The following is a 9796-nucleotide window of genomic DNA, read 5'->3' as shown; positions in this document are numbered from 1 at the left end:
TAAATGTAATCATTATGTGCTGCTTGTACATGGCAATGCCTTTAGGTGTCATACTGTGTTTCCCAGAAAATAAGACCTAGCCAGACCATCAGCTCTAATGCGTCTTTTGGAGCAAAATTAATATAAGACCGGTATTATATTAATATATTATTATTATTATATTATATTAAGACCTGGTCCTATATTACATTAAAATAAGACCAGGTCTTATATTAATTTTTGCTCCAAAAGACACATTAGAGCTGATGGTCCAGCTAGGTCTTATTTTCAGGGAAACACGGTACATCTCTCCTGGAAGCCATTTTCATGTTCACTTTCTTTGTGGATTATTTATTACTTGTCTAAGATGCAGTTTGGCTTTTGATTCGTACCCTGCATACTTAAATCAGAGACAGTACAGCATTCCTACTACCCTGTTACAGCCCAGGTTCACATCCTCTCCAGAGGGTTGGTCATTAAACCCTGTGATCTAGATTACATTTTTAAAATGTTATTGATTGAATTCATTTTTTAAAAATTGCTTCAAAGATAAAATAGTGCCAAGTACATAAAGAAAAATATTAATCTTTCAACATGTGTTTCCAACCTCAACCAGCAACCTCGGTAAGCAAAGTAGACAGCGTGGAGTGTATCCTTTTGTCCCCTCTCCCTGCACGTGTGGGAGGGGGACTTTTCTTAGTAGTGCTGTCATTGTAACACTCATACCGCAGCCGCTTTTTGCACCGAATAGGATATCATGTCCACATGGCTACAGACTAACTCATTCTTTTTAACTGCTATATAAAATTATCAGGGCTGCTTTTTTATTTTCCTAACTTGTTCACACCAAGTTTAGCCCAAAAAATAGAAATATAGTGTGAGCTCTTTTTTCTGGTTATGTCACTAAATGCAAATTTACAAGGAATAATAGCCCTTTTCTGAAAATGTTTATTAGCCATGTCAGCAAGAGGTGTGATACAGGACAAATATGAAAGCACAAACTTTCAAGAAGCACCATACTCACAGGATGAAAAAAAAAACAAATGAGTAAGATTAAAAATGACTAAAGGGCATTGAGGCAATTAAATATTTTATTAAAATTATAAAAATAAGTACTTTAATCTTCATTTTGGAGCTTGACTAACCTATGGTGCCTCATTACTATGCCTCTGAGAAATATGGAAATAGGGAAAATGGAAACTAAGTATATGAGTTATCTATTATTATACCTATTATTTTTCAAAGTGTCAGGATAAAGATTTAATTTGGGAAATAAACTGAGAAAAAAGCATCTTTTCTTTCGGAAGCTTTGCCCTTCTCTGTACATACTCTTAAGACATGCATTTGTTTGAGCCCGGAGGGTCTGAAGTCAGCTTCTGTCACTTTGGTGACATGGCTGGCGCATCGGCAGTGACACACTGAACCTGCCCGCATTTTCCTTTTGGGGTCAGAGCGTGGAGCTCGACTGCCTGGCCGGTCTGTATGCTTATGGTGCCTGCACACCAGAGGCTTTCGCCATCATTTAATGTAAGGGAGGCACGCTGGGCTCAGCCGTCACCACAGCTCTGCAGACTTGTGCACCAATGACAACGTACTGATGAGGACGCTGATATCCAGGGAAGGTGGCTGTGCCATGAGCCCACCCCAAGGGAGCTGTCACATGTCCCAGCAGCCAACTCTCATTACCACCGCATTTTACAGCAGCGATGTTTAGGGGCAGCTGTGACGCAGTGTGCTGAGTGTCACCAGTGGGAACAGGATGGGGCCTGATGTCCAGCAGACACTTTCTGTCTCTAAGGAACGGCTCAGTGGGACGGAGGGGAAAGATGTGCCCTCTCAAGCCCACTTCCGACGCCGTGCCCGTGCGGCTAGCTGCAGGCGGACCGCTACAGGTCACGCACAAGGCTCGAGGGAACAGCTGGGTCGTGCGGCAGGAGTTCTGGTCAGTTCTTTCTTGAGCCTTCTAATTTAAAGGAGAATTTCACAAAAAGAGAACAGGTTCAGGCTCAGCTTCAGGCACAATATTTAGCAAGAGTTTTATACTTCTTTTAAGTATTTCGTTTGAAAATGATCCCTATATTAACAAGTGGTACTAATTTTCTGTTTCTAATAAAGTTTCATTTTATAATATTGAAATAAGACAATTCAAAGTACTACATTACAATACAGGTAGTACATGAATGTGACAACCATCACAGAAGTGGTCGGAGAATGACAGATTAGGAGTGCCTCGGGGAAGGGAGCTGATCATTGTCACAGCCTTTGCTAACTGGGCAGCACTAGGTAATGCTGAGGATGCCACTCTTCGCGGCGTGTTGTTCACGACAGTGCCACAAGCGCCGTCCACGGGGCATCACTGCAGCTCGTCAGAAATGCCCACCATGGCCCCACCCACCTCAGCGCTTCTCGGTCAGGCTCCGAACCTGTCCTAACCAGCCCTCCAGGCCACTGCGTGCGGACGTTCCAGACCCTGCTCTCAGAAACACGATAAAACTGTGCAGAAACTCATTTCTCTTCAGGTTCACAGACCTGTTTTTCGTAGGGCTGGCTGCCACGCTTGTCTTCAGAATGTACAGTCTCAGAACTCGGGTTTGATTAGAAAAGTTCACCTGTTTTTGCATCCAACTTGAATTCCCAAAACAATTTTGATTGTGTTTTGTATTTTAGAAAGATCACTTAGCGTATCCTCAGATCAGTAGACTAGGATCTACAGCTCAGCTCTTTAAGGAAGAACTTCAGAGGGACAAACATTTGCCTGACGACAACAGAAGCAGAGCTGATGGGGACGAGACAAGAAGCAAGACTGACCGCTGGACGTTACACTAAGGAGACTGGGAGTCCAGCGGGCGTGCCAAGCAGTGAGCTGGTTTTCATTTCCCTCCTTTGTCGTTAATCCGCTGCCCACTCTCCACCCCCTCAGTCAAATACTCAATTTTCTGATTCACGAAGGAAAATTATGACCCAGCGGGAGAACAGGAGAGTCAGTAAACGCTCACGTTTGGCCTGTCTCACAAGCATCTCCTTAGTTTCAGAAGTTCGCTTCCTCTAAAATCCCACCTCCCACCACGCCTCATTCCCAAACTACCTCCGCATTTTCACTCCCTCTCCACTGGATCTTTTTTCTTTCCAATATCAACGCAGATTTCCCTTAAAAACAGAACTCCTTTGCTTCACTGTCTATCACTTTTCATCCTTTTCCTGGGAAAATTATTCTAACCACCTTTATACTCTTGTTACCAATTTTGATCTTAATTATTTAAAAGTTGATGCCATAGAATTAATGACTCTCTGGTTTGAAAGGAACAATTATGCCCCAGATATGCCTCAAATTCCTCTACAACAGAGATGTTAAATAGACATGTGTCTTGTGATCCAAAACTTCCACTGATGATGGGGAAACTAACTGCCCGGTCAGGCAGTGGCTCATCCCCGAATGCACTATCAGATAATCCTTCCCACACGATTTGAAAATCGCTCTCCCTATAGTCTGTACCCATTGGTCCTGTTTCAAACCTTGGGATGGTGTATAGAGTGAATCTAATGCCTCCCCCATAGGACAGCCCTTCATGTATTTCGAGGCAGCTTTCCTGTTCCTTGTGACTTTTTTCTGCTTCCAAATAATCCCTTCTTCCTTCAGCGGCTATTTAAGAAGCATGACCTATATTCATCTTCAAGTATGGTACCCATCGCTGGCACGAGGCGCTAATCTAGTTCGGTCTCAGCAGCACCGTTGGCATATCTCCTCCCGTATAATTAACATACTAAAGCCATTTATTAGCAGTCACATGTCATTGTTGAATTGATATTTAACTGCCAGCTAAAAATCCTGTCTTACTACGCTGTTTTGCTTCATTTCTCCTTATTCTCAGAGTTGACTGAGCAGGGTTTTTAGGCCCATATATAGCAGTCTGCCTTTATCTGTTTTTAATTTTTCTGACTTCATCTCTAGTTCCAGTCATTCAATATAGTTTGATTCCTAAACCTGGAATCTCCCAGCGAATCATCCACAAATATGATCAAGGTGCCTTTTGTCATTTCATTCGGGTTCTCACTAAAATGCATGGTGCTGGGCCCAGGGGAACAAGGTCTGCAACCCTCCGCTGGCTTCCTCCCTTTGGCTTGACAGAGCTCAATGAACCATCACTGTTTAGGCGCGACCACTCACCTAGTCACTAGTGAATATACTGGAAAAATTTTAAGTGTGTACATATTATTTATCATAAAAGAATATGGAATCTATAAATGTAACAAAATAGTCTCTCTTTCCAGCACTGGCTTGTTTTAAAGCACTGGCTTGTTTTTTCATCTAAAATGTGTATTTCAATGGAAGCACACTTTCTTTTGGGATGAGTACATTATATATTAAAAGGGACATGTCTCCTCTCCTTACAAGACGCAATGTGGTATGGCTCAGGCTCTGCCCAGGAAATCTAGGGTCCAGGCATTGTGCCCACCCAAATCTCATGATTTAAGGGTACCAACTGTATAAACAAGCCCCAAATTCAACATCTGAAAAAAAACTTAGAGAAATAAAAGATTAAACAGAAGATCTTAAAATTAGTATAAATAATACCACTTAGATTTGAGTGGGTATATCTTTAACACTAGAAGTTATTATGCAATAAACAACTATAGATCTAGAAATATTTTGAACTATGACCCTCAAAATCCTATCCCAAAAAGTGTTCATTCTTGAAAACTGTCCCATTCTCATCCGACTCCTGACCTAGGGTGCTGGCCAGGCTAGAGAAGCATCCAGAGCTCCGACTTCCGTCAGCTCTGGTGGGTCCCTCCTGGAGGATGTGCAGACCCCGGGCCAACGGTGAGGCCACCACCAGCCCAGCTGCAAGTACTCTTCCTTTCGGGTCTGAAGTCCTTCCCCTCACTGGGTGACACTGCAGAGCTGTCATCCTCGCCCGTGCTCCCTCACATCTGCTCTCCGAGTAGCTGAGGAAAGGACAAGCTAAGAAAGGCTCTGGGCTGGCAGGACGGCCACCACCCTCGTTTCCACTTCTGCCCCTCAGTAGATGGTGCAGAGTTTCATGGGACAAGAAAAGAAGTTGGAAAATTAACTGTCTCTGGCTTTGGGGGCATGGCCTTATCACAAACAAATGGGTGATACTTTACCGAGGCCTAACGAGAAGGTTAAAGGGGTTCAAAATTCTCAATTTCTTTTTCTCCCCAGTTAATAGTTTTAGAATTTTAGGCTCATGTGGGCAATGAGTTGAATCTGCCCTATAGGCAGGGGCTGCTGACAATGCCGGGGCGGGGGAGTGGTGACAGCGCTGGGGGTGGTGACAGTGGGGATGATGACAGTGGGGTGTGGGGACAGTGGGGGGTGACAGTGCGTGGGGGGTGACAGTGGGGAGTGGTGACAGTGGGGGTGGGGACAGTGGGGTGGTGACAGTAGGGGTGGGGACAGTGGGGTGGTGACAGTGGGGGTGGGGACAGTGGGGTGGTGACAGTAGGGGTGGGGACAGTGCGGGGGGGGGGGGGGAGTGACAGTTCAGGAGGCGTGGCCCACGTACCCAGCACGAAGGCACAGAGCCTGGGCCCACCAAGATGTTTCACCTCTAAGTTCTTTTAAAATCAGGAGGAGAAAAATGAATGTTAACAGTAAGAAACACAGCTAGGACTGTGCTGGTCTTTCTAAGAACACAGCTGGGCGATGACTTCTTCCTGCTGCTTTCCGTCCTGTGGGAGGGGGCCCACCGTCCCCACGCAGCCCTGGCTGAGAAGGGCCCCGGGGGCTGGGAGGGTGGGCGGCAAAAGCTCCTAAGGGCTGTAAGACTGGGCCCACTGCAGAGGTGCCGGGATGGGGCGGGCAGACCGGGTAGCGCAGGTGGGCCTGTCACTTCAGGAAGGGCCAGGCCAGTGGCCCTGCCTGCGGTTGAGGTGTGGTCCTCGCACCAGCACACCTGTCCCCTTCCACCTGCCAGGCTACACACAAGCGTCAGGGCTGAGGAGACAGATACAGGCGTCCACCAGCCCCATCCGGAAGAGCCTTGGCCAGAGTCAGTCAATTCAGATTTATACGCAGACGTGTCCTGTTCTGGGTGTGAGAAGCAAACCACTCCCGAGGCGCAGGCTGATTGGAGACAAGCCTTGAGGAAAAAGGTACGTTTCACCTTTACACTGGTAACAGCCGCTTTAAGAGTAAGTAGAATTGCCCTGTTACTGGTCCCCTGGGTCTCTGACAGCACAGCCCCAGGAAGCAGTCTCCCCTCCGGCAGGGCTGTCCTTGGAGGAAAGCCGGTTTTGTCACAGAATCTGAATCTGCACGAGATGGTGACAGCAGAGGCTCCTGGCTGCAGGCCGCCCCCAGAACCTGGCACAGCGGCGCGCTCACTGTCTAAACTGAAGGGGTTGGAGACAGTGGCAGGGCAGGAAAGTCCCCCCGACCTCCCCCCAGTCACCCCTCTTACCAGAACAGGTCACAGAACCGTCCTGTGAGAGGTGCCTGCCCTGCACCTGGAGGAAGGCAGGTACTCTCCTCACTGGAGCGGGGACCTAGGGGCCCAGCAACCTGCACAAACAGGCCTGCGAGCCCCCCCCCCCTTCCTCCTTCACCATGTACTGCCCCGGCCCAAACCCACTCTGCTCGTCCACTCTGCACAAATGTATCGCTTCTTGTCTGAAAGGTGTAAGAGCTTCCTGCTGCGGTCACTTCAGGTCCTCATTTTCTTGTGACGCCTCCCATGTACATGTGCAAATTCCATGAAATGGGTGTGCTCTTCTCCTGTGAGTCTGTCGTCCTTTGACTGTTCAGACCCAGCCAGGGACCCTAAGGGGGTGGAAGAAACCGTCTTCCTCGCCACAAGGCACTGACTTCCAAGTTCTGGGAGACAAGCCAGGACTCCCAAGTTAAGGCCAATCTGAATTGTATGCTATTTCTTAAGCACTGAACCACATAAAACTTTTTTAAGATTACTTCCCTTTTTTTTCCATCAGTGGTCATATTATCATTCTCGCCACAGCCACTGAGTAAGGAAAATTCAGAGTTAAATGGAGAAACCCAACTGTAACACATCTCTGTGATAAAAGCAGGTGTGGACAGCGTCAGATAAATCTGTACTAGTTTATTTACTAGTAGATATACTTTTGAAAGAGAGCCATTTTAGGAGGCTTATTTTGTCACTAATTCAAAAACAACTTTTGGTAATGATATTATGGGTTGTTTTTGTTTGTTATTTTAATGATGGTCAAATAAAATCAAGGAGCTAGACCTGCACGAGTGTTTCCCATCAAAGAATGCAAAAAAGAAAAATAAATTGATTGGCACCATGAAAATTGCCCTGAAGGTGCTGTGTCACCACTAACAATGATTAAAACTTTAAAAAAAAAACACAATTAGATATTTTATTTGTCAAGAGTGACATTACTATATTAAGAACTTAACAATTAATTTTTATTTAAACCTGAAGTGTATTTACTATTGCTGTTGGGGAAATATAATTAAAAACACACATCTCTTCCAAACCCAGAAATTCTCTCCACGAAGGTAGCAGAGAAAGAGTGTAGTTACTGAGAAAACGTTAAACCACGTGGGATATGAATCACAGACAACTTGCTTACAGACTGCAAACACAGAAACAAATGCATAGCCACGCAGACACAACCCACTCCGGGCGAGTTCTCACGACAGACAATAACCAGTCCTCCAGTCAGAGGGCCGGACAGCTCATCCTGGATTCACCTGGTAGTTGGGGTGCGCACTGGTGTTAACCAGCTGCCTTCATCCAAAGGGAAAACAGACTGCTCATACCTTTATGACTGTAGGTAGTTTTGCAACTTTGAGCCAGGTGGCCTTCCGAAGTTAGGCTCTGACCCTCCACAGAAACTAGGAGACGGGTGCTCTCTTCCTTCATGATGACATTTCAAAGAGATGGCCCCAGGGCCTTGAGAAGATGCTGCTGGGTTGTAAAGCTGACCAAAGGCCTATCTAATCCCCCAAAGGATTTACGTACAGTCCAAAGAAATGAGAAAGTACTTACAATTAAAACTTTTCTCAAGTAAATGTTCTGAGTAGAAAAAGAAGGGAGTAAAACATCTTTACTGGCAGAAGGCAGCCTTCTATTTTTAACGCATTTGTCCTCACACTGGTTACACCAAATTAGGCATTTCTGAAAGCCGGGAAACTGGGCTACGCGTTTCGTGATGTACACGTAACTGTTCCTTCATAGAATACCAGTTCCAGGAGGACCCTCTCCTCAAAGAAATTACCTGTTCATGGCTGAGTAAAACTATGATCTAGCAAACAAACAAACAAAAATAACTGCAGATTATAGAGAGAGCTAAAAATGCAATGAACAAGGTGTTATGAGAATGTGTGTGAAGTGAAATAACTTGTTGCCTAGCAGGAAAGGCTTCTCTCCGCGTGTGACAATGCAGCGTCGTGGAGAATGAGCCCCCCGCGCTGAGGGAGGAACTTGAGAAGCGGGAGATGACTTCTAAAACTGGAACTGTCAACACTCCAGTAGCTACGTGGTGAGTGCTTGCTCTGCTTCCTCTGTGAGTGGTACGTCACGATCCCTACCTTCCAGGTGAGGAAACCGAGCCGGGCAGGTACTGAGGTGTCTGTGACCTTCCCCAGGTCACCCAGTGACAATGTTCAGACCAGGAAGAACTCTGCTGAGTCCGACAGTGATGCCCTAACACCCTGACCTCCTCAATCAGCTCCGAACCCTTTCTGTTATTACTAAGCAGATTCTTCTCTTTCGTTTGCAGGATCTCTGGTGACACACTTCGACAGCTGCTACAACAAAACCCAACACTGTGTTCTTTTACACCAAAAGGGTGAAAACGACCTGAGCAAGACTCACAGGTCAGTCAGTCACCGTGACACAGAATTAATCCGTGTGTGTCAGGCCACCTGCCTACAGGTCCCTGGGCGACCGTGGCCCTGCGTCCTCGAGGGGCTTCTATTCTGGTTATGGAGGAACACACCCATGCCCGACAGGTGAAAATGACAGATGGAGGTGGACACATGATGCCAGCATGGCAGAGACGGATCACTAATTCCTCAGCCAAAACTACTGAGCCACTGTGTGCCAGGCACTGTTCACAGACGGGCACACAGGCGCCCCAGGAAACGAGACGCGCACAAGTCTCTCCAGTTTTTCTCAAGCTCCAACAGCCACTCCCCTTCCCAGGTCTGTCACACGCAGGTCGCACAACTATGCCATCTCTACTTCCCAGAGGTCTGCCCAGGCAGAGAGCACGGCTGGCTGGTCCAGTCAGGAAGAAGGGCCGAGACCATCTTCTAAAACCCAAATCATGACTTTTGCTCTATTCCCTGGCTTTTGGCTGGTGTGGTCTTCATTGCTCCAGGAAATGTGTCAAATGGTGGCCTGAAACCAAGACACGTTGAGGTCCCTGTGACTGTGACCTCACTTGGAAACAAGATCTTTGCAGATGTCATGAAATGAAGGGAGTGCACATGACACCATCCTAGTTTAACTGGGCGGCCCTAAACCCGGCAATGAGTGTTCTTACAAGAGACAGTAGACAAAGTGCAGACAGAGGAGAAAGCACGCGGAGACGGAGGCAGAGGTGGGAGGGACTCGGCGACAACCCAGCCGCCTGGAGCCCCCAGGAGCTGGGAGAGGCAGGAAGGGCCGTTCCCTGGGGCCTCTGAGGGAGCTGGGCCCGGGACAGCGCACTCGGGCTTCCGGCTGCCAGGCCTGGGAGAGGAGAAATGTCTGTTCTGTTCCTGAACCACCACATTTATGGGAATTTGTTAATGGCAGCCCTTAACACACTGATACTCTCCATTTTTTTACAATTGTTTAGAAGAGCTTATGATTTCTGGGGGAAA

General features: G+C 46.9%; 1 protein-coding gene and 1 long non-coding RNA gene across 7 annotated transcripts in view; one reads left to right on the top strand and one right to left on the bottom strand.

The window, feature by feature from the left end:
* The window catches only part of MMP16 (matrix metallopeptidase 16), a 605275-nt gene that overhangs the window by 557286 nt on the left and 38193 nt on the right, over nucleotides 1-9796 (bottom strand). The gene's annotated exons all lie outside the window — the stretch shown is intronic.
* Nucleotides 2450-9518, top strand: LOC109444694 (uncharacterized). The gene is made up of 4 exons (XR_002136924.2): nucleotides 2450-2837; nucleotides 5919-6096; nucleotides 8340-8466; nucleotides 8707-9518. It is a non-coding gene; the product is annotated as an uncharacterized LOC109444694 (long non-coding RNA).

The sequence above is a fragment of the Rhinolophus sinicus genome, linkage group LG14 (assembly GCF_036562045.2).
Source record: "Rhinolophus sinicus isolate RSC01 linkage group LG14, ASM3656204v1, whole genome shotgun sequence".
Lineage (NCBI taxonomy): Eukaryota > Metazoa > Chordata > Mammalia > Chiroptera > Rhinolophidae > Rhinolophus > Rhinolophus sinicus.
The sequence above is the reverse complement of the archived record's forward strand: the minus strand, read 5'-3'. Positions and strand labels throughout refer to the sequence as shown.